Source organism: Sminthopsis crassicaudata, chromosome 2 (genome assembly GCF_048593235.1).
Source record: "Sminthopsis crassicaudata isolate SCR6 chromosome 2, ASM4859323v1, whole genome shotgun sequence".
Classification (NCBI taxonomy): domain Eukaryota; kingdom Metazoa; phylum Chordata; class Mammalia; order Dasyuromorphia; family Dasyuridae; genus Sminthopsis; species Sminthopsis crassicaudata.
In genome coordinates this window covers 268,525,575-268,551,941 of record NC_133618.1, presented here as the reverse complement: position 1 = coordinate 268,551,941, position 26,367 = coordinate 268,525,575, and the positions used below count along the sequence as shown (strand labels likewise).

The following is a 26,367-nucleotide window of genomic DNA, read 5'->3' as shown; positions in this document are numbered from 1 at the left end:
TTATTTATCAGAAAGCTTCTGTGTATACAACTTTATTTAATCAGAGCTTCCTTTCAAGGAAACCATCCAAAACTACTTTAGTTATTTTTCAGGAAATGTCAGTTATAGGATTATTGGTGCTGTGTTTTAAAAAAAGAATTAACAAGGCCAACTTTGGGAATGAGGTATGTGTAGGGGAGAATAATAGAATTTCACTATAGGTTTTTTTGTTTGTTTTTTTTTTAAAAGCAAAACTAAAGGAACAGAAAACTAGGAGGCTGTTTTCTCCTCCTACATGTATGTCACATGCCACAATTTCTCCAGGCCTTCTCTCCAGAGATGGGAATAGTACTGGGAAAAATGCATTGGCATTTTTGAATGAATGGAATTCCAAAAAGTAATTAAAATAAAATTGGAAAGGCTTTATTTTTCTTGGTTTAGGAAGATTGTGAAATATTTATGGTGTCACACTTATTATGTGGCAGACAAGTACTGTAACAATAAGTACTGGACTATCTCCTTAGTCTCCCTGATCTTTTAGTCATTATCCAGGTCTGAGAAAGTTAAAGAACCTGTTTGATTTTAAATGCCACTGTGTATTTAAAGCATCTTCTCTATTGTTTTTGCCTTGACAAGGCTATTCTCCCCATTACATATGTGTGTGGTGCTCTCTGCTGGCAATTCTTCCATCCTTGTTAACTTAAAAAGACAGGGCCTTTGCAATCTTCTTGAAGTCTGCAATCAGCCTCTTAATATGTCCTATCTTCTTCAGGCCAACGATGGATGATTGGATTAAGAATCAAAGATGGATTTTCTCTCTTTCCTAAACCTTGACATGACAGGGTTAAATAGATCTGACTATATTACTTCTCTACTCAATCAATTCCAGTAACTTTCAGATGCCTTTAGGCTAAAATATAAATTCCTCTATTTAGATTTTAAAGCTCTATATCACATGACCCCAATTTAACCAGTCTTCTTTGATATAACTCACAACATTCTAGTTCTTTGCTGGAATTTGGCACTGTGGCCATTCCACATTTTCATGAAGCACTCCTTCCTCACTTCTACCTCATTGTGGATTTCCCTTTCTTTAAGATGAAGCCCAAATATCATCTTCATGAATCCTTGTATGATCTCTCCCAATTGCTAGATCTGTCCCTCTAAAATTGTCTTGTATTTATTATTGTTGTTATTATTATTATTATTGCTGAGGCAATTGGAGTTAAGTGACTTGCCCAGGGTCGTACAGCTAGGAAGTGTTAAGTGTCTTGGGCCAGATTTGAACTCAGGTTCTCCTGACTTCAGGACTGGTATTCTATCCACTGTATCACCTACCTGCCCCTTATTTTATTATTTTGCAAAAATGTATAAGCAAAGAAAAAAGAACCAAACCACAGATAGCTACTATGGAAATAGAAAAGATCAGGGTTTATTTTCAGAGGATACTGAAGCAACAAACCCTTTCCTATCCCAAAGGGTAATATTAAATGGTCATCCTTCCTAAAAGAAATCTTGGGAAAACTTGAAAAATAACTTTAAAAATCAAATAAGTAAGGCAAAGCAAAAATTTGAAAAAATAGTAATTCAAGAAAACAAAGAAAATTATGAAAAGAAAACCAATTATCTGGAAAGGGAGAGCCAGAATCTTAAGGGAAAAAAAATGTCTGGAAAACTGGAATTGGACAAGAGAAGTGAATGACATTATAACATATCAAAAGTTAGAAGAATTTTTTTTAATTTTTTATTGAAAACAAAGTCACTTTATTATAAATTTTGACAGTATATATGCATGATTAATTTTTAAAATAACATTATCCCTTGTAATCATTTTTCCAAAATATCCCCTCCCTCCCTCTACTCCCTCCTCTAGATGACAGGCAATCCCATACATTTTACATGTGTTACAGTATAACCTAGATACAATACATGTGTGTAAATCCAATTTTCTTGTTGCACATTAAGTATTAGATTCCAAAGGTATGAGTAACCTGGGTAGATAGACAGTAGTGCTAACAATTTACATTCACTTCCCAGTGTTCCTTCTCTGGATGTAGTTGTTTCTGTCCATCATTGATCAGCTGGAAGTGAGTTGGATCTTCTTTATGTTGAAGATTTCCACTTCCATCAGAATACATTTTCATACAGCATTGAAATGTACAGCGATCTTCTGGTTCTATTAATTTCACTCAGCATCAGTTGATGTAAGTCTCTCCAAGCCTCTCTGTATTTGTCCTGCTGGTCATTTCTTACAGAGCAGTAATATTCCATAACCTTCATATACCATAATTTACCCAACTATTCTCCAATTGATGGACATCCATTCATCTTCCAGTTTCTAGCCACTACAAAAAGAGCTGCCACAAACATTTTGGCACATACAGGTCCCTTTCCGCTCTTTAGTATTTCTTTGGGATATAAAAGAAGAATTTTAAAGTAGAAGGGAATATAAAACATCTCATAAGAAAAATGATATGGAAAAGATATCAGGCAAAGAAAATTTAAGAATATTTTGATTATCTAGAAGCTATGATAAAAATATCTTGATGCAATAGCAAAACCACAGAGAAAATTGCCCTGAAGTTTTAGAATAAGGGAAAGTAGAAATAGAAAAAAAAAATTACCAATCACCATTTCAAAGAGATCCTTAGAGGAAAACATATAGGAATATAATAGACAAATCCCAAAAAACCCAGGTTAAAGTAGAAGATATGAGCAACAGTCAAAAATAATTCAAATACTGTGGAGTCATAGTTAGAATTATACAACACTTAGCAGCTGCTATCCTAAAAGATCAAGAGACTTGGAATACTGTATATCCAAGAGAAAAAAAAAAAAAGATCATGACCAAATATAATTTACCCAACAATGTTAATTATATCCCAAATTTTAAAAAAGACATTCCATGGATTGGCAGACTTTCTTTTTTAATTTAAAATGATATTTATACATGTACTATAGCCTGTAATGTAACATGAAGCTGAAGCTTCCCAAGCACACACACCTTTCTGAAAAGACAAATCCATCTGTCTCAGTCAATTAAAGGCTAATAATGCTTTCAGCCTGCCCCAAATCTGCTTTCAGCTAGATCAGTGGATTTTAAATTGTGTCATCATGGTTTATTCCTTTGAGAACTTTCATGGCCCTTGGCCCCCCTACACTCAAAAAAAGATCCAACTGGTCTTGAAGAAGTGGCCAAAATGCCAAGTGTCTGCAAATCAGGAAGATGCTTAGAAGATTTTCTATAAGCATTTCTTATACCTCATTGAAATGAGGGTCCAGAAAACAGAAGAGATACTTCATTCCCTATCTACTGTTCAGAGTCCACAGCTCCTATTTGAAAAATATTGTTCTGGCTTCAGGTTCCAACTTCTCCCTAATCTTGAAGGAGTCCAAACATTACAAGATCACAAGAGTTCAGAACACATAAAGAAAGATATTCATTCTTGGGAGCTTGGCCATTTCTATTAGAAATGGTAGTAGAGAACAGGCATCATGCAACCTGTTTGATTCTAAAAAGAAATTGGGATTAGAAACTATAAATATGATCCAAGCAAACCCATCAATGATGAGAGAAAGAAAGGCAGGATAAGGTATCATTGCTCCACTTCATTCTTAAACACACAGAAATCTTATTATTTTAAAAGTCATCATTTTAAAAAGTCCTAAGAGGAGATAGACTAAGAAAATAAGTAAGGCATCCTGTGAAATTCATAAACATCAGAAGATCAGAGTCCAAAAAAATCCAAAAAGTACAAACTTAGAAGATAGGAGAGGAGAAAAATTGGGATCACACCAAAAATAATGTCAATTAATTTAATTTTCAATGGTTTTTTTAAATTCAATTTTATTAAATTCACCTTTAATTTTTTAGCATTTTTAGTTTAATGTTTAATTAAATATTTTTAATCTTGTCTTTTTCTAGGCTTATTTAAAAATTACATTCCCATTTCTATTGTCTGTTCTTTTTTTTTTATTGATACAAGCACTTAGATTAATAAATTCCCTCTGATTACTACTTTTGCTGTATCCTATAAATTTTGATAAGTTGTTTCATTAATGTCATTTTCTTTTATGAGATTACTTGTTTCTATTTTTGCTCTTTAATTCATACATTCTTCAAGATTAGGTTGTTTAGTCTCCAATTAGTTTTCTGTTTCCATAACCCTTATTAAATATATTTTTATTACAATGTGGTTTGTAAAGGAAGCATTTAATATTTCTGCTCTTCTGCTTTTAGCTATAAAAATTTAGTGTCTCAATATCATGGTCAGTCTTTTTAAAGGTGTATATTTACATATACATAAACACACACACACATATATATATATATATAAATTCAAAATTTTATTCACTTTCTTAATTTCTTTTTAATATTTTTGTCAAATTTGTTTAGTTCTGGGAAGGGATAATTAAAATCTCCTTTATTATGGTACTTCTATCTATCTCTACCTGTAATTCATTTAACTTTCTTTTTAAAAATTTAGATGCTATAGTACTTACCACCTATGTTTAGTATTGATAGGGCTTCATTTTCTATGGTACTTTTAATTATGATATAGTTTACCTGTTTATCTCCTTTAATTAAATTTACTTTAATTTTGACTTTTTCTGATATCATGGTCATTCTAAAAAGCAAATCTGTGTAAGAAAAGGTGAAAAAGAACAATTATCTCATACAAATGATGTATAAGAGGGAGAACTGATATAGAGAAGTTAAGTTGGGGTGGAAGACTTTTAGTACTAAAACCCTACTGTAATCAGATCTGGGTTAAAGAAAGAATAACATATATGTATATGTGTATACATATAAATAAATATATATGTATATGTATACACACACACACACACACACACACATATATATATATATCAGGGTATAAAAGTCTAAATTCTTAAAGAAATAAGAGAGTGTGGAGGGTGAGGGAACAGGAGAAAGAGCAAGGAATTGAAGGGTACATAAAAATTTGCAAGAGTGAGGGAAGAAGAAAAGGGAGGAATCCTTAAAGGAGTGGATAGAACAAGGGAAAGGAGGGTAAGGGGAGAAAATAAGGAAGCAATTCTTTAAAAGGATGTGGAATAGAAAGATCATGATTAGAAGCAATTAAAATATAGAAGGAATAAGGTAAAAAAAGAGACTGAGGACAATAGTGAGGACGAATAGGATAGAGGGAAATACAAATATCAATTATAACTTTGAATATGAATAGGATAAATCCATAAAACAGAAATGGATAGTAAAATAGATTAAAAAATTCATAATCTGACAATATGCTGCTTACAGGCATACAAAGAATGATAAGAAATACATTTAAAATCAAGAGGTTTCAGAGTTTAAATAAAAGGCTGGAATCGAATGTATTATTTCTCAGCCAATGGGGGGGGGGGAAGTTAAGGTTTAGCAATCATGATATCAGAAAAAGTCAAAATTAAAATAAATTTAATTAAAGGAGATAAACTATATCATAATTAAAAGTACCATAGAAAATTGAAGCCCTATCAATACTAAACATAGGTGGGTAAGTACTATAGAATCTAAATTTTTAAAAAGAAAGTTAAATGAATTACAGGTAGAGATAGATAGGAGTACCATAATAAAGGAGATTTTAATTATCCCTTCCCAGAACTAAACAAATTTGACAAAAATATTAAAAAGAAATTAAGAAAGTGAATAAAATTTTGAATTTATATATATATATATATGTGTTTATGTATATGTAAATATACACCTTTAAAAAGACTGACCATGATATTGAGACACTAAATTTTTATAGCTAAAAGCAGAAGAGCAGAAATATTAAATGCTTCCTTTACAAACCACATTGTAATAAAAATATATTTAATAAGGGTTATGGAAACAGAAAACTAATTGGAGACTAAACAACCTAATCTTAAAGAATGTATGAATTAAAGAGCAAAAATAGAAACAAGTAATCTCATAAAAGAAAATGACATTAATGAAACAACTTATCAAAATTTATAGGATACAGCAAAAGTAGTAATCAGAGGGAATTTATTAATCTAAGTGCTTGTATCAATAAAAAAAAGAACAGACAATAGAAATGGGAATGTAATTTTTAAATAAGCCTAGAAAAAGACAAGATTAAAAATATTTAATTAAACATTAAACTAAAAATGCTAAAAAATTAAAGGTGAAATTAATAAAATTGAATTTAAGAAAACCATTGAAAATTAATAAATATAACTAGTGATTGGTATTTTAAAAATAGACAAAATATTGGTTAATAAGATATTTAAAAAGAGGGAAGAAAACCAAATTACTAATAGCAAAAATGAAAAAGGTGAGATCAAAGCAATCATAAAGAGTTATTTTACCCAACTATATGCCAATAAATTTAATGAATTAAATAAACTGGAAGAACATTTACAAAAATGCAACCTGCCCAAAAATATTAGATTAGCAGGAAAGGGAATAAAATATCTAAATAAACCATTTTTAGAAAAAGAAATTGCTATGAATGAGTTGCTTAAGAGAAAAACACTGGAACCTGATGGATTTTCAAGTGAATTGTACCAAACATTTAAAAACCAATTAATTCCAATCTTAAATAAATTATTTGGAGTAATAGGCAAAAAGGAGTCCTATCAAACTCCTTTTATGAAACAAATATGATACTGATACCTAAACCAGAAAAAGAAAATTATAAAGCAGTTTCATTAATGAATATGAATGCAAAAATCCTAAATAAAATACTAGCTAAAAGTTTATATTATTATATATATTATATTATTATATTATATATATATTACAAAGATTATATACATTATGACCAAGTGAGAATCATACAGCAATACAGGGATTGTTTAACATAAAAACTATTAACATAATTAATTATTGAATAATAAACAAAAATCATATGATAATATCAATAAATGCAGAAAAAACATTTGATAAAGTACAACACTATTAAAAACATTTGAAGCATAAGCATAAATGGACTTTTCCTTAAATTTATAAGAAGCATTCACCTAAACTCATTATCTGTAATGGAGAGAAGCTAAAATTAGGTATGAATCAGGTAAATTAGAAAAAGATAAAATTTGGAGTGAAGTAAAGATTCCTACTGTCAGCAATATTATTCAATATTGTATCGGAAATCCTAACAATAGCAATAAGAGAAGGAACAGAAATAGAAGGAATCAGAATAAAGAATGAAGTAATAACATTAAATTTTCTTTTTTTTCAGATAATGTGATGACATACTGGGAAAACCCTAAAAAATTCAACTAAAAAGCTCATTGAAATAATCTATATATTCAATACCATCCCAATTAAATTACTAAAAAATTATTTTATAGAACTAGAAAAAATGATAACAAAATCCATTTGGAATAACTAAAGGACAAGAATAGAAAAGGAACTAATTGGGGAAAAATGTAAAGAAGGAAAGTTTCACAGTACCAGATTTTACACTATATTATAATGCAGTAATTATTACAATTATGTATTACTGACTATGAAATAGAAAGGTAGATCAGTGTACAGTGTAGACATACATTCTATAGTACCAAAAGGAATATAGTTACACACTATGTGTGTAGTTTAACATATGTAAAGAATTATGGTTTTGGTGAATGGTATATGATATTGGTCTATGCTCAATTTCTATCAGACTGTTTTCTTGGTTTCCCAATAATTTTAGAAACTAAATAATGAATTATTATTACAAAATTGAAATGTAAGTTTCTTGTGCATAGGAATTGTTTCACTCTTTGTACTTTATTGATTCTGTCAGTGCTTAGAATCATACCTGATATATGGCCATACAGTGGTCATTTAATAAATATTTGTTGATTGATTAATGATTAATTTTTGCAAGGACTCTTTAATGATAAAACAAGAATCTCAACTCCTCTGTGTTTTCAATTCCCTATAGTATTGCTTGGTTCCCTGCTTAATACTCTTAGAATATCCTTAACTAGACTGAGGTGATTTCAGCTATAACCAACGGTGCTAAAATTTGGAGAGTATGATCACAACTTTGATATAAACAAATAGCATTTATTGAGCAAGAATAATTTAATAGGATTCTGCCTGGTGGATATTTCGTCTGGTGTTATAACCCCAGATGAGTTCTTCCTTGGTCTGATCTTATCCTGTTCTCTCTCCAAAATAACTTCCTGAAGTAGCTTTATGATTTTCTGGTTTGTCTTACCATCTATGCCCATCTCCCTTCACCAAAATGTAATATCTACATGTCAGAGGTCTTTCCGTAAGGTCAGGTTCCCAATTGAATTTGTTTAAAAGCTTTATTATTTGAGAGTATCTGTTAGGTACTTATAACTTACAAGGTACTTATACGCTGAGTTCACACCTTTAAAGGAGTTCATACCTTTAAAGGAGTTTACACCTTTAAAGGAGCTCACTCATTGGTTCACACATCAGACTTCACACCTTTAAGAGAACATACTTTTAAGGAGCTCCCACAAGCCCAGGGAGTACCCACAAGCCCATTCTCTGGGAGGATATAAAAGCCCACTCTCTGGGAATCTGGAGTGAATCAAGGGGAGCACTTCGGAGAAGCTGGAGGAGATTCAGAGATAGGATTCAGTGGATTCGCAAGTCCAGCAGATTTACAAGTCTAAAAGAAAAGCCTGCTCATGGACTTCCTGGAGATCCACATCTAGGATTGAATTCTTGGAAACCCACAATCCCACACTCTTGGAGGCAGAGTCTCATTCATTCCCATGTCTACCTTCGTGCTGGCTGTAGGCTTTGGATTTGGAGGGATCGAGAGACTGAAGCTGGCTGGAGACTTTCTGACAGGAAAAGATTCAAGACTTTGAAGGATACAATATAGGATCTGGACTTTAACTCCTGGCTGCATTTTGGGGATTATTGATACTGGAACTAAAACTAAGGCTGGTTCCAGAAGCTCCCCAAGAGATCTGCCCCCAGAGAACGATTTACAATTTAAAGAAGAACTTGAACATTACATTTTGGCACCCAACATGGGGCAAAGACTTTGCTTATCCTGACTGGCTGATTCTGAGCCCTCAGGGAGCTAGCCTGGACTTAACAGGTATCAATTGAGATATTTACCACTTAAACCATGACTGATTGAATCTCTGTGTATTCAAAGCTACTCTGAATTCAAATAAATTTCTGTCATGATGACAATGTATAGTTTTGAAAAATATTCATCAATTTCTGATTTTTGATTTAAGGAGTATTTCTAAATCAAAATCCAGCTTCAAATTTGGTTACATGATAATGTGATAAATCACATCCATCTGCTGAACCCAATTCTCTGCCAGTAGTATGGATAGCTAGAGTCATAACTAGGAATTTTTGCATAGAGCTTACATAGATAACTCTAGGACCATGTGATAGGAAAGGGACTGTCATATGTTGGAAGGGGAAGGATAAGAGAAGAGAAGTAGACACTATAGCCTTAGTAGTGCAGGGATATCATAGTCTAGGAAAGATACCCATCTTACCTCCCAGAAGTTTCAGATACTGTTTTTAGCCTTCCATTTCAGCTAATAATTTTTGATAGCTAGGCATTGAGGTTCATTCTTTTTTACTCTTGATATTCATAAAGCCTGATTGGTGAGTGCCAGATGCAGAATAGTAACTCTTAAAATATATTATCTATCCTTTGGGGGAGGAGAGCAAAAGATGATTTTAAGGAGCTATTTTTCATAAAAAGCCCAACTCAAATTTTCCTAATAAAAGTGAATGGGGGGGTTGGGAACCTCTTAATCCAATAGCTTCATCTTAAAAAAAAGAAGAAACTGAGACTTGCATGTAGTCAATAGAGGAAAACTCATTCAGCTTTCTCAGTTGTGGTGGAGTCAAATGAAGCCTAACTCTCCTAGACCCTAAGATTGGAATTAGGATCAGGTTTCTTTATTCCTGGTCCAGCAGTTTTCCCTTCAAGACATCTGACTTTCTTTATAGACTTTTGGCACTTCCAAAATAGGGGAAGATCTTTGTACTTAGGACAAGTAACTTAGCAGGCCAAGAACCTTTTTGCTCATTCCATAGGCACACATTCTGGAGCCAGACTTCAAGAGAAATAAAAAGTCTCCAGATAGGAAGTAAAGAAAGAAGTGTCCCCAGAAAGCTATTGTGTAACGTAAGTTAAGAAGCTCTCTCCCTCCTCTGTTTTTCCTCTCCTGAAATGATCTCTGCTAGAATTATTCTAGTAAATGTTTAACAACTAATTCTATGCAAACACTACAGAATTTTGTCTGAATAATCTACATTTTCATAAGTTTAGATAATCAACAAAACAATAGAGTCCTGGTTTATAATATATATTGAAAATTTAGCAAATTCACTCTCCCCTTTGCATCTGGGTCCAGGACACTACTGCTTTTAATCTGGAAGACAGACTACACTAAAAAACAGTAGAGAAGACCTTAGTTTGGGAAAGGATTATCCCCATCCAACCTGATACATTGTTTCTCCTCACTTCCATCTCTAGGATGCCCCAGATCTTGAGAATGTATCATAGTACGGTACTTTTCTTCTATGTAGGAATTAGAACTTGGTCTGCAGAGAACTGAAAAGGAGAAAGTGAGTACTGTGGAAAGGATACTTGAATCAGAAGATCTGGAATCAAATTCTACTTCTGATATCATGTGTGTGATTTTGATTAAGTAATTTCTCTGGGGACCTTGATTTCTTTATTTGTAAAGTAGGGTTTAGGATAGATGGCTTCTAAAGTCCTTTCTAGTTCAAAAGAGCCATGATTTTTAGGTGTAGCTGGAGTTGAGACAAAAATATCAATGGAGAAACTGTCATTCCCATTTTTGATTGCAAGTTGCAAATCTGATTTCCTCTTCCTTTGTCTTGTCCTTAAGTATTCAGTGTGAATGTGTATATAATGAGAGGAAAAGAATCCTGTGGACTACTGTAGAGAACAAAGAATATTCGATGCCTTATCCATTTTCTGTTTTTTTCATTAAGAAAATTCTAGACTAAAAAGAGGACTTTATGTTTGATGATATGGAGAATAAAGGAAAAAGTGGAAATATGAGGATCTTGGGGAAAGAAAAGGACTTTTCTTTCTTCTGTTCCTGAAAAAGGTAATTTTGGTTCAAAGAAAAAAACATGAACTTAACAGCATAGTGTATTATATTTATTTTTTGCATGTTTTGTCTATATTTTTCTCCAAATAAAAGTTTCTTGAGGACAGAGGTTATTTGTTTGTGTTTTTTTTTTTTTTTCTTTACATGTACAGTGCCTAATTTCGTGGCTAGGATGTATTTACTATACTTGTTGATTGACTTTACAACTGAACCTCTTTTGTGATCTTGAAATAATCACTGATCTCTGGAACTCAAGTGTTTTAAAAACAAATGTAAAAAAAATTGTTTTAAATGTAATTGGGGAAATATTATATAAATAAATTTTAAGACAAACAACAACAAAAGAAATAATCACTGATCTTTTTGTGCTTTTGTTTAAGAATGATGCAATAGGATCTGGGCTAAACTAATCCCAAGCTGTATTATGAGGATTCCCTGGCAAATCTCTGAAATGAGCAGAGAGAAGATGAAGTATTTAATAAAGACATGGTGACCTAAAAAACAAACAAATAAATAAAATCAGGAAATCTTTCTGTATCTTCAGTATTTGAAGACCCCTTGAAGTCGGAGGTTTCAGAAGCTTTATCAATGTGAGAGGTACTAAAATTCTGGACCTTGCTAATCTGTTGTGTTATTCTGAGCTTTCCTTATTATATTGCTTTGTGAGTTCCAGGTCTCATTCAATACTGCTTCATGATTTCTCTCCCTCTGGGATTCTCTCTGAAATGACATGTCTGGCTCATATGTTCTATCCTAGAAATGTCCACAAAGTGGTTTCCCCAGACAGATAAAGCAGGATTTCAGAAGTAAAAGCACTATGCCAAAATTATGGGGATTTTGAGGCCATTCCCTTTTTGTGGAACATGGACAACAAGACATTCTCACTGGCAAGCAGCCTTGACTCTATCAACCTTTAAACTCCTTTTGGCCTCAACTCCTATCAAACAGCAGTGACTTGCAATGGCCAGCTGTGTTAATCAGAGCAGAATCCCATGATGTTAAGTAAAAGAACAGTGTCAACTTAGAAGAAGCAAAAAGAGAGACCTTATGGGGCAATACCAAGTCTGGGAAGCAGAAATGCCGAGCTTCATTCCTGACTCGGGTTCTATGTGATTGGCAAATAGACTTCACTAATCTATAGATATGTGCATCTGAGAAACATCCATTTATTGGTAAAATGATGATGAGCCTTGTTTTAAGGACTTGTTTGGTTGGGAGACCAAGTGTCTGCAAAAGTATGATTTTGTTGATTGGATTTTGGGAGCACCTAGTAAAGAAAATCCTTCTATTAATGTAGATTGGCATCTTTCTAATCATCTTAGCCAATTGGGGGCACTGAAAAGTTGAAGGACTTACCCAAAATCATATATGCATACTTTAACATATATAACATGTATTGGTCTACCTGCCATCTGGGGAAGGGGGTAAGGGAAAGGAGGGGAAAAGTTGGAACAGAAGGTTTTGCAAGGGTCAATGCTGAAAAATTACCCATGTATATATCTTGTAAATAAAAAGCTATAATAAATTTTTAAAAATCACATGTACAGTGTATTTTAGAAGTGGCACTTGAACTCAAATCTTCTTGAAGTAAAGATACTACTAACTTAAATGAGAAATTAGAAAAGAATAGTGACATTCTAACTAGTCTTTAAGGAATATTTTTCTCTTTTCAAAAATATTTAAATAAAGGGAGATGAAAGACAGAATGTTAATCAATTATTTCAATTGGTTATTTAGAGTCACTATTTTTTTTGAAAATGAACAATGAATTCATGTCTTTTAAAATTTGATATCTAAGGTCATTTGCTCCAAGAATGTCAGTTGATTTACAAACTAATTGTGCTTGCTGACAATGCTTTGTCTAGAAAGACAAAAGAAACCTTGTTTTCTTGGTTCAAAATACTGCATGAGTGAAAAGGAAAAAAACAATCCATTTCTTTGACATTTCCCCTGTGCTTTCTGCTCTATTGATAGCATGATTAATTTTCTACAGAAATAGCCCAGCATCATCAATATTTTTAAAAATATTTTCCATATGTTTCGTTTTGTCCAAAAAAGTTTATATATGAGGTGTTTTCAAAAATAATAATTTTTAGTTATATCTTTTCTTTCTTAAATCATCACCCCTCCTAGAAAACCATTACATACAGAAAATAGTATATTTGGAAAGAAAAAAAAAATCACAACTCAGTAATATGTAGAAAAAGTTTGAAAATAAGTGAAATTCATAACACCTGTGAATCTCATACTTCCATAAAGGGATGAGTTGGATATTCTCTCGAATCCCTTCATCTGGGATATTGGTTTGATTTTTATAATTTTTGCTGCCTTTACTTTTGATTTTTTGTACCATTCTTTCCATTTTGATTGCTGTAAAAATAATTATAAATATAAATAAATAAAAATTATTTTGTATATTGTTTTCTTGTTCTGCTTACTTCATTCTTCATCAGTTCATATAGATCTTTCTGTGCTTATCTATATTCTTCACACATATTATTTTTTAAAACACAATAAAACTCTATTATATTCACATACCACAATTTGCTTAGATATTCCCCAGTAGATAAGCACCTACTTTGTTTTCAATTGCTAGCTATCACAAAATATTTGTTAGCAAATATTTTGGAGTATGTGAGGACTTTTTTCCTTTCAATGGCTTCCTTGGCAAACAAGTATTGTAAAGAGGACAAGTCTTCTTGTAGATTGAAGCCTAAGATTTTCACCTTTTTTGTTTGCTTTTTCTTTCTCATGTTTTTTCCCCTTTTTGTTATGATTTTTCTTTCACAACATAACATACATTGAAATGTGTTTAAAATGATTGTACATGTATAAACTATATTGAATTGCTTGGAAGGAGGGGAAGGAGGATCAATAGCTTCCTTGGCATATAAATCTAGCAAAGGGGTTTCTGGTTCAAAATGTGTAGGCAATTTCTCACTTCTCTAGATATTTGTTCAGTTCTATATTTTCCCTTTTGCTTGTCTTTTTATTAGACTTATTCAAAGCTAATAAAGGAATAATAAAGACTCCTGTCATGATTATGTTGCTGTCAATGTTTTCTTATAGCTCAGATAATTAAATGTTGTCATTTGGAATATATACATTTATTGGTTGTGTATGAGTCCTTTCAGCAAAATTTAAAGTTATGAGAGTTAGTTATTGGTTTGACTCATGAGCAGTAAATATTTCTCTAGTTTTTTAGAAAAACTTTTTATGTGAAAAAAGATTTTGTAATTGTGTTCCTATAGTCCTTGGATTTGTCTTGGTGGGTAGACATCTAAATATTTTATAGCATCTGGAGTTATTTTAAATGGAATTTGTCTTTTTATTTCCTACTGTGAGTTTTTTGGTATTTTATAGGACTTCATATACATGGGTCTATTTTGCATACTACAACTTTGTTAATGTTTTCAACTAGTTTGTTTTTTTTTTAGTTGATTCTTGAAGGTTCTCTAAAAATGCCATCATATCACCACAAAGTATGATATTTTTGTTTCTTCTCTGCCTATTTTTATTCCTTCAATTTATTTTTTTTCTTGTCTTATTGGTACTATTTCCAAGACAGTTTTGAATAGGAGTGGTGATAATGGATATTGTTTCACCCCTTATTTTATTGGAAAGCATTCTTTTTATCTTCATTACAGATAGTGCTTGCTTTTGGTTTTAGTTAGATATGACTTACTCCTGGGATTCCTAGTATTTTTTAATAGGAATAGGTGTTGAATTTACCTATTTTTTCAAGTAGTTCATATAATATTAGCATGAATTGTTCCTTAAGTATTTGGTAGAATTCATTAATGAATCCAGCTTATTCTGGGGTTTATTTTCTTATTGAAGTCATTTATTGTTTGTTTAATTCAGTTTTCTAAGATACATTTATTTCTATTTCTGTTAATCTGGGAAATTTATGGAACATTAATGCATTGGTGGTGAAGTTGTGGATAGATCTAACCAATCTAGAGAGCTATTCTCCAAAGGCTATAAGACTGTGCATACACTTTTATTCAGTAATATCAGCACTAGATTTCTGTGGCAAAGATATCATAAAAAAGGAAATGGAGATTGGAGCCCAGATGTCTGAGTAAAGGTAGAGACTCACCTGAGTGCTTGTCTAAAACCCTTCATATTCCTTTAAATATTGACTGTAAACAAATTTTAGAACACCAGAACACACAAAAAAAGGAGTAAAATCATTTTCTAGCCAAAGATTGGTCAGACAGCAGGTCTGTGGCACCAGGGTGGGAGTCCAGTATACAGTTTCTGTGTAGGCCATCATAGTGCAGCTCTGGCCTGATCACAGCCTGAGTACCACTGATGCAGGAACAGACCTTGGGGTCTCTGAACCAGTGGCAGTACTGAAATTTTCCAGTCCTCTCAGCCTAGAGACACCAAAGATGACTTGGAGAGTCAGCAGGAAGGATTTGTCTCAACCAGAATGAGAGAGCCTTGGGAAACCAAAAAATTATGAGCAGGCAGTGGCAGTAGAAGCTTCTGGAGGCTTCCACCCATAGGAGATTGTAATATTCTCTCTAAAATGTAATATTCTCTGTTGAGGTTTTCTTGGGGTCTCTGGGAGCAACCTTAATTTCAGTTCAGTAATCTCCACACAAGTAGTCAGGTGTTAAAGTCCAAATCCTTTATTATCTCTTTCAAAGTCTTGTCTCTTTTCCTGGGGCTCAGCTAGTTTTCTTAGAGGTCTTTCTCTCTCCTTGGTTCCCAGAGCTTGAGCTCCCGCCTGCCTTCTCTAGCTTCTGAATCTCCCCTAATTCAAAGGCTTTAGCCTCCAGCCACTACAAAGGTGGAAGATGGAATGAATGGGTCTCAGTCTCCAAGAGCTTATAGTGCATTTGTCCTTTCTGGTCCTGAAGCTTCTTGCTTATATGCTGTACACTGAGTACAAACTAATCCTATAAGTATTTCCTATCACTAGGAAACCATTATTTGTTGTAGGATTAAATCAATGCTAAACTAGATTTAACTATTGTCTCCTCAATTCCATTTAGTAACTTGTTTCAAGTTCTGACCCATAACATCTCCTTGTAGGATTAAATCCATCATGTTGAACAATGCTAAATTAGATAACTATTGTCTCTATCAATTCCACTGACTTAGTACCTTGTAAGAATCCTTTGTTTCAAGTTCAGAGTTCTGGTCCATAACAGGAGGCCTCTTTACTTACTGAGGAAGGTTTTGTTGCTTTAGCACAAAAGAATTTACAGCCACAGTGGTAACCGAGGAACCCTCCTCAAGGTTCTAAGGCAGGAAAGATTGTTTGTGGATTACATCCCTAGAATGATCTCTGAAAACATATGCAAAAATCCCCTGAAGCTTGGGAAACTATACCCTCCACTCTGGAAACAGAGCATTGTTTTAAGAGTTAACAATCAAATAATAGTCTGGGGAAATGAGCAAAGAGCAGAAAAAAGATTCTGATCATAGAAAGCTACTATGATGACAAAAAAAAGATCAAAATACATTCTCAGCAGATGATAACAAAGTAAAAGCTCCTCCTCTTAAAGCTTTCAAGACAATTAAGAATTGTTCTCAGACCATGGAAGAACTCAATAGTGAATTTGAAAATCAAGTAAGAGAGCTAGAAGGAAAATTGGGAAGAGAAATGAAAGTAATGAAAAAAGAAATACAAAAGGCTAATGAGAAGTATGCTTTAAAAAACCAAGTTGTAGAAATGGGAAAAGAAGTATAAAAGTTTACTGATGAAAATAATTCCTTAAAAATTTGAATTGATCAAATAGAAGCTAGTGAATTATGAAAAATCAAGGAACAAAAAAGACAAAATCAAAAGAATGAAAATATAGAAAATGATGTGAAATATTACCTTGGAAAAATAACTGACCTGAAAAATGGATCCAGAAAAGATAATTTAAAAATTATTGGTCTACTTGAAACCCAAGATAAAAAAGAGCCTAGACATAATTTTTCAGGAAATTGCCAAGGAAAGCTGTTCTGGTATTCTAGAACCAGAGAGCAAAATGGAAATTGAAAGAATCCACTGATCACCTCCTAAAAGTTATCTTAAGATGAAAACTCCCAGGAATATTATAGTCAAATTCAAGAACTCCCAGATCAAGGAGAAAATATTGCAAGCATCCAGAAACAATTCAAGTATAATAAAATCCCAATCAGGACAACACAAGATCTAGCAACTTCTAATTTAAAGTATCAAAGGGCTTGGAATACAATATTCTGAAGAACAATGGAGCTAGGATTACAACCAATAATTACATACCTACCAAAACTGAGTATAATCCTTCAGGGGAAAAGATGGATATTCAATGAAATAAAGTACTTTCAAGCATTCATGATAAAAAGAGCAGAGCTGAATGGAAATTTTAATTTTCAAATAAAGAACTCAGGAGAAGCATAAGATAGTAATCAGGAAAGTGATATCATAAGCGACTTAATAATGCTTATCTGTTTACATGGAAGAATGTACTCCCATTCTACATGGGAGTATAATACTTGCAACTCAGAACTTTTGCATTATTATGGCAATTAGAAGGCATATATATAGACAGAGGGCACAAGTCTGGATTTTGAGAATCAAGTTGGAGAGAGAGAGAGAAAGGAAAAATCGAGAAGAGAAATGAGAAATGATGCAATTTACATATAGTCAACAGATATGAACTATGTCCAAAAGATTATAAAATCATGTATATCTTTTGACCTAACAATACCATTACTAGACAGGAATTGCAAAAGAGAAGAAAAATAAAATAAAATTTTTTAAAAGGAAAGGAGCTATAGGTACAAAAAAATATTTTTAACAGTTCTTTTCTCAGGACAAAGAATTGGAAATTGAAGAAATTCCCATAAATTGGAAAATGACTAAATTATGGCATATGATTATGATGACATATGGTTTTTCTGTGGGAAGTGATATGTAGAATGCTTTCAGAAAATCCTGGAAAGTCTTCCATGAATTTAGCAAAATAAAATGTATTGGGTACAAAGTAATAGCAATGTTGTGGAATGATCAGCTGTGAATGGCTTTGTGATTCTCAGCCATACAATGATATACCACTACTCTGAAGTATTCATGATGAAAAATGCTATGCAAATGCAGAGAAAGAACTGATTGTTCTGAATACAGATCAAATAATTTTCTTTTTAAAAACTTTTCTACTTAAGAGGATTTTTTGGGGGGAAGTGGGATTTATGTTTTATTTCATATGACTTTTATGGACATTTTTTACATAACTTCAATTTTCTTCAGAGGACTATCATATCTAACTTTTCTAAGATTTTATTAATCTCCTTAACTTCTTACTTACCTATATTATAATTAGATTTATGTAGCTATAAGAGTGCTACTAGTATTGTTTTGGCATCTATTTTCCCCTGTAACTCACTTTTCCTTTTTTTTTTTTTTTTTTTCTTTCTTTTTAACCTTTGTGTAGTAGTTGTGATTTTCTTTCTTTTTTTTATTAATTATAATTTTTATTTACCAGATATATGCATGGGTAATTTTATAGCATTGACAATTGCCAAACCTTTTGTTCAAAATTTTCCCCTCCTTCCCTCCTCCCAGATGGCAGGTTGACAATATGTTAAAGTATAAATTATATACAATATATGTATACATGTCCAAACGGTTGCTTTGCTGTACAAAAAGAATCAGACTTTGAAATAGTGTACTATTAGCTTATGAAGGAAATAAAAAATGCAGGCAGACAAAAATAGAGGGATTGGGAATTCTATGTAATGGTTTATAGTCATCTCCCAGAGTTCTTTCGCTGGGTGTAGCTGGTTCAATTCATTACTGTTCTATTGGAACTGATTTGGTTCATCTCATTGTTGAAAATGGCCACATCAGAATTGATCATCATATAGTATTGTTGTTGAAGTATATAATGATCTCTTGACCCTGCTCATTTCACTCAGCATTAGTTCATGTAAGTCTCTCCCGGCCTTTCTGAAATCATCCTGTTGGTCATTTCTTACAGAACAATAATATTCCATAATATTCATATGCCACAATTTATTCATCCATTCTCCAATTGATGGGTATCCACTTAGTTTCCAGTCTCTGGCCACTACAAAGAGGGCTGCCACAAACATTCTTGCACATACAAGTTCCTTTCCCTTCTTTAAAATCTCTTTAGGATATAAGCCCAGTAGTAGCACTGCTGGATCAAAGGGTATGCACAGTTTGATAACTTTTTGAGCATAGTTCCAAATTGCTCTCCAGAATGCCTGGATGTATTCACAGTTCCACCAACAATGTATCAGTGTCCCAGTTTTCCCACATCCCTTCCAACATTCTGCATTATCTTTCCCTGTCATTCTAGCCAATCCGACAGGTGTGTAGTGGTATTTCAGAGTTGTCTTAATTTGCATTTCTCTGATTAATAATGACTTGGAGCATCTTTTCATATGGCTAGAAATAGTTTCAATTTCTTCATCTGAGAATTGTCTGTTCATATCCTTTGACCATTTATCAATTGGAGAATAGCTTGATTTCTTATAAATTAGAGTCAATTAACTTTTCTTTTAAGAATTTGGATGTAATAATGTTTTGGGCAAATACATACATAGATATATACACACATATGTATAGTTGATATTATTTTATTGTCTATCCTGTCTTTAAACAAGATGCGGGTTTTCCTGTTTATCTCTTTTAATTAGACCTCTGGAGAAAATTGCTTTAGGGAAGGTAAATGGTACAGGGGATGGAGTGACAGGTCTGAAGCCAGAAAAATAAATTTTCCTCAGTTGAAACCTGGCATTAGACACTTACTATCTGGGTATCTGGACAAATTACTAGACCCTATTTGCCTCAGTTTCCTCATCTGCAAAATTAGCTGAAGAAGAAAATAGCAAACCTCTTTAGTATCTTTGCCAAGAAAACCCCAAATGTGATCGTGAAAAGTTGGACATGACTGAAACAAATGAATAATGACAAAATTTTAACCTTGCTTTCTGTGATCATGATTGTTATCCTTGCCCTTTTTATTAAACTTTGGCTGAAACACAGACAATTCTGCTTTAGCCCCTTATTTTAACTCTCTATATTTTTAGATTCTGGTTTCTAATTCAATCTGTTATTAATTTGCTTTTTACAAGTGAGTTCATTCTATTTCCATTCTCAATTATGATTATTAATTAGGTACTTCCTTTCATCCTATGATATCCTTCTTGCTCTCTTTTTACCCTATTCCTTCTGAAAAGTCTGACCACTATCTCCTTTTATCATTTCCCCTATCTTTTACTCTATCTCCTATTATGTCTCCACTTGGCATTGTAAGAGTTCTATATGCAATTGAGTCTGTATATTTTTGAATCAATTCAGAAGAGGTTGAGGTTCCAGGTTTGCCTGCTTCGTCTCCATTTTTTAATTCCACTGCTTACCTTTTAAAAAAAATTTAATAGTTTTTATTTACCAGATACATGCATGGGTAATTTTACAACATTGACAATTGCCAAACCTTTTGTTCTAATTTTTCCCCTCCCCCCCCCCATGGCAGGTTGACCAATACATGTTAACTATGTTAGAGTATAAATTAAATACAATATATGTATACATGTCCAAACAGTTGTTTTGCTGTACAAAAAGAATCTGACTTTGAAATAGTGTACAATTAGCCTGTGAAGGAAATCCAAAATGCAGGCGGACAAAATTAGAGGGATTGGGAATTCTATGTAGTGGTTCATAATCATCTCCTAGAGTTCTTTTGCTGGGTGTAGTTGGCTCAGTTCATTACTGCTCTATTGGAACTGATTTGGTTCATCTCATTGTTAAAAATGGCCACATCCATCAGAATTGGTCATCACATAGTATTGTTGTTGAAGTATACAACGATTTCCTGGTCCTGCTCATTTCACTCTGCATCAGTTCATGCAAGTCTCTCCAGGCCCTTCTGAAATCATCCTATTGGTCATTTCTTTCAAAACAACATTCTATAACATTCATACACCACAATTCATTCAGCCAGTCTCCAACTGATGGGCATCCACGTTGTTTCCAGTTTCTGGCCACCACAAAGAGTGCTCACTGCTTATCTTTTTAATGTAATATTTCCCCTAGTCTTCTCCCTTCTCGTACGTAGTGAATCCATCTTAATTGCCAATCTATTTTTTAGATTATCTCAATAGATCAAGTTCCAACACTGCTCTCTGTCTATCTAAAGTACTAAAAATGATTAAGTTCTTATGAGTTATGTAATCTTCTAATATAGGATGATAAACATTTTAGCCTTATTAAATCTCTTATGATGTTTCTTTCATGTTTATATTTTTATGCTCTTTGTGTCTTATATTTGAAAATAAAAAATTTCTATTCATCTCTGATATTTTAAATTACCTTATTTCATTAAATTTTCCATTTTTCCCCTTGAAGGATTATTCTGGGCAGGTGATTTGTAACCTTAGCTTTGCTTTCCAGAATGTCATATTCCAACCTCTACTCTTTTTTAACATGGCAGCTCCTAAATTTTAAATCTGACTACAAACTCATTATATTTCTGGCTCTTTGTAATATTTTCTTTTTTACCTGGGAGCTCTGGAATTTGGCTATACTATTTCTGGGAGTTGTCATTTTGAAATACCTTTCAGGATGTGATTAGTAGATTCTTTACATTTGCATTTTATCATTTGGTTTTAGGATATTACTGTAGTTTTCCTTAATAATTTCTTAAAATATAATTTCTAAGCTCTTTTTTTGATCCTGGATTTCAGGGAGTCTAATAATTCTTAAATCATCTCTCTTTGATAATTTTCTAGGTCAGTTTATTTTTCTAATGAAATATTTCATTAGAATAGCAATAGATTCTTCTTTTTTAAAAAAAAACTTTTGACTTTGTTTATTGTTTCTTATTAATTGTTTCAGAGAATGATTAGATTTCACTTGCTAAATTCTAATTTTTTACATATTATTTTATTCAGTAAGCTTTTGTATCTCTTTCATTTCATTCTCTGTTTATTTTTTTTCAGGTGTTATTTTCTTTAGTATTTTTTATGCCTCTTTTACTAAGCTACTGATTATTTTTTCATAATTTTCTTGCATTTACCTTTCTAGGTCAGTTTATTTTTCTAATGAAATATTTCATTAGAATAGCAATAGATTCTTCTTTTTTAAAAAAACTTTTGACTTTGTTTATTGTTTCTTATTAATTGTTTCAGAGAATGATTAGATTTCACTTGCTAAATTCTAATTTTTTACATATTATTTTCTTCAGTAAGCTTTTGTATCTCTTTCATTTCATTCTCTGTTTATTTTTTTTCAGGTGTTATTTTCTTTAGTATTTTTTATGCCTCTTTTACTAAGCTACTGATTATTTTTTCATAATTTTCTTGCATTTACCTAATTTCTTTTCCCAATTTTTTTCTACCATTCATATTTTATTTTAAAAACCATTTTTATTTCCTCCAGGAATTTCTAATGAGCTTCTATTCAATTCATACTTTTTGAGGCTTTGCTTGTGTCTGTTTTTACATAATTGTCTTCTTCTGAATTTGTATCTTGAGCTTTTCTTTTATCACAGTGGAGTTTTATGATTACGTTCTTTTTTGTCACTTGCTCCTTTATCTAGCCTATTTCTTGACTTTGAAATTTATATTAAAGTTTGTTTCTATTTTCAGGTTGGAAGAGTTGGAAATGACTGAAAATGACTGAACAACAAAAATGGACAATTATAAGTATTCTAATTATAATTAATGGCATAATTAAATACACTAAATGGTGCCAATTGAATACAATTTTAACCCTAACACTCCAGAAAAGCTGAGCTATTGAGCTGCAATTTCAGCTTTCATTACATAATTACATGCACAAAAAACTGTCATAGGTAAATTGATATACAAATGTGAATATGATGTGACTTGCATTAAAGTGTTCATTTTTTTGGATTTATTATGTCTTTCTGGGAACACTATGGTGCTTAAGTTGTCTCTATACAGCTTGTCTTTAAGATCAATATGTTTTGATTATGTAGAGATTAAGTTTACCTTCCATCTCACTGTGCTTTTGCTTTTCTTTCAGATTGTCATTCACCTCTATGTGTTAATACAAAGATTCTCAATATTTCTTTAGTGAAATTTGCCACTCTGAATTCGTGTTTCTATTCCAATTATTTCTGCTGTGTAAGCAATTCTATTTCTATGATTCTAAGTTCTTTGCTTTTTCTATGCTTTCATGCTCTTGGGAACTTTAAAAGTCATCTATCCTAATAGTTATTTGTTCAGTCAAATATATTGGGACTCATTTAAATCATGTAAAAGCTATATTTCTTTTTTGTAATTATCATCATCATGGTCGATTTATCTGTGTGCAAGGTCTTTAATTGAGTTTTCTTTTTCTTGAGATCTTTGTAATTATAATCTTTTCCCCCTTATATTCCCTCATGACTCACTTCCTGATTTCTTTCCTTTTGCTAGTAGTATAACACATGATTTATGAAAATCTAGAGGAGAAAGTTTATCTCAGAAGCCATTGACTCCAAATTCTTCATTTTGTATATAAGAAAAAGGAGGCTCAGATAGTTTAATTGACTTTATCAAATTTGGCAGTTGGTAAGCTTCAGAGGCAGAAATTGAACCTAAGTACTTTGACTTTAGGGCACCTAGGTGGCACAGCATGTAGAGTGCCAGATCTGGAGTCAGGAAGGTCTAAGTTCAAATCTGACTTCACACATTTACTGTCTGACCTTAGACAATTGCCTCATTTTTCTCATCTGTAAAATAAGTCAGATAAGGAAATACCAAACCACTCAAATATTTCTACCAAGAAAACCCCAAATAGGATCATGGAGAATCAGACAGAACTTAAATGATTCAACAACAATAATAGTAACAACAACTTTGACTCGAGTCAAAAATATACTTCTCCTCTGGATTTTGCAGCTTTCCTGGTTCAGTGGGAATGGCAAGAGCACTCAATTTTGAATACAGATAAATTGAATAATGGCCTACAAAAAGAATAGGATGATGCTTATTTTGAATGCTTGAAATGAAAAAGCAGCAAAAGGGATTTGGAGCAATATTTCAGAAATCACAGCACTATCTTTTTGGGTGAATTCAAGGAGCCATTCTGGTTTACATGTTTACATGAGGTCAGATTGCTTTGTTTACAGACCCCATCAAGTGTTTCTTTCCTGCTGGATAAAAATCCGGGTTCATCCCAAAGCCATGGAATCAATAAGTCATTAAAATTCCCATCCTTCTAAATACAGACACAAAAATAACCTCGGCATCTGACTGGCCATCACCATGGAGATGTTGCTCACATCTGGTTACAACCAAGCAGAGCTTTTGCTGTAAAAGCCTGACCTTAGCTTCACCCTCTTTCTCCTAATTCCAACTGCACTTCAAGTCCAGGATCCAAAATTTTGTAAATTTTGCTTTGTTAGTTGTTTTCTTTCTATTTTTTAGGAAATGAGCATTTCCCATACTTAAGGATGTGTATGATCATTCACCTTTCTGAATCATTCTCTAGCCTTGCTTTTGATTTCTTCATCTTTACATTATAAGGTGTGTGTGTGTGTGTGTGTGTGTGTGTGTGTGTGTGTGTGTGTGTGCAAGAATGGAGAAAGTAGGATCTGTAACTGATACCACTTGCACAGATGATTTCATACTGCATTTAAGACTAAAGAGAACCTTCACACGGTATTTATTTTGATTGAACAACAACAAAGAAAATGTTTTCTGCTTCTTGCCAATTTATAATGTGAAGCATGGAAAATGTATGAACTTTACTTCCTCTTTCTTTTCTCTAGATCGCAAACCTAAAATTTATGTTCCTCTTGTTATTGTCGGAAGTCCCAAGTAAACATAGACATTCACAATGAATTTGACGAGTTTCTTAGTTATTGCTTTTCGGCATAGCTAGAGAGATGTGTAAAGGAGATCTGTGAAACTTAGGAAAGCAACTGGGGGTTTATGTTCAGGATCTTAGTTTGATTCCCAAGAATGTTGAGTACTATTTTTGATTGAAAGTACTAATTCATTTCAAAGGTAAACTATGTTAACTTTCTCATAATTTCTTTTTTTAAAAAATAAATTCTGTAGATTGGGGATCTGAATGCTGACTTTTTCCTTCAAAATAATCATTAATGCTAAGTCATGAATATTATACATGTTAGAGAAATGTGGAGCTATGCTTTGTTAGGTAGAAAGATTGTTAGATTTGGAATCAATGGATCTGAATTTCAATATAATTTCTGAAACTTTGAGATCTTGGAAACTTTTTTTAGCCTGAGTTTTCCCCATTTACCATTATAAGAGCATTGATTTGTAACTGGACATAACAACAGAGGCTGATTCTAACCAAGGTCGTACAGTGAGAGAACTGGATCTTCTGAATCCTAACTTTTCTGAATCAAAATCCAGCGTAATTTTTATAAAATGGAGTTATGATAAATTTTCTTTAAACACCCATTCAAGTCTGGAATTTGTGACTCAGACAGATTATAAAACAAAAGAACATTGCACATGTCTTAAAAGAGTACAATTTATAAAAAATGCCTTGTGAGTATTGTGGAGAAAAAAATATGTATCTATCTATCTATCTATCTATATCTATATCTATATCTATATCTATATCTATATCTATATCTATATATCTTTGTGTGTGTATGTGTGTGTGTTTTGTGTGTGTGCACTATGTAGTTATTGTTTACCATCAAATCAAAAAAGTGATACACTGACAGACAAATGAGTCGGATTTAAATCAAGGAAGATTGTTTACAGTTTTCAATTTCCTTTTCTCCTCTAGAACCATCCTGGTGTAGTGGCAAGATATAGAACAGGATGATTGATGTTGGCCCTAGATGCAAAATATGCTCTGAAAAAACATAAAAGTCCTATAGAAATAAAAATACCACTATTATCAGTTGCCTCGGGATACATAGATTTAAAAAATTTTTAATTCATTGTAATTCTTGGGTTGCAGTTTCCTTCCTAAATTCAACTAAATCCATTCTTCTCCCTCTGGGCAAGACTATCCCTAACCTAGTAATGTAAATGATCCTATTTGTAAATTCTCCAAGGAGAAAGAGTCCACAGTTTAGTTAAACTAAATTATATTACAAATAAAGTATTTTTTGTATTAGCTAGCTCATTTTTCAGTTTCATATTATCAGATTATGAAATCTTTCATATAAAAATGCAGGAGATTTTTTTCCTTCCAATGCAATAGCTATAAGACTTATTTTTCCTTTTTCTGATCCCTGCTGTTGGTGAGAAACATGTTTTGGTGTCTATAGCCACAGTGGTAGAACAGAGAGAGATCTTACGGACAAGAAGCCTCTAGCTATAACCTAATAACCTTATTTTCTGGCTGCAAACTCCTCAGGAACTGGACTTGGC

General features: G+C 32.5%; 1 long non-coding RNA gene across 2 annotated transcripts in view; it reads left to right on the top strand.

The window, feature by feature from the left end:
• Positions 1 to 24,558, top strand: part of LOC141555912 (uncharacterized) — a 41,486-nt gene extending 16,928 nt beyond the window's left edge. The window contains exon 3 of one of the 2 annotated variants that reach the window (XR_012486382.1): positions 22,645 to 24,558. This is a non-coding gene — a long non-coding RNA (uncharacterized LOC141555912). Of the gene's footprint in view, positions 1 to 7,187; positions 9,141 to 22,644 lie in introns of those variants that run through there. The other variant, XR_012486381.1, reaches the window with a different exon arrangement.
• Positions 24,559 to 26,367: the final 1,809 nt, after the last annotated feature.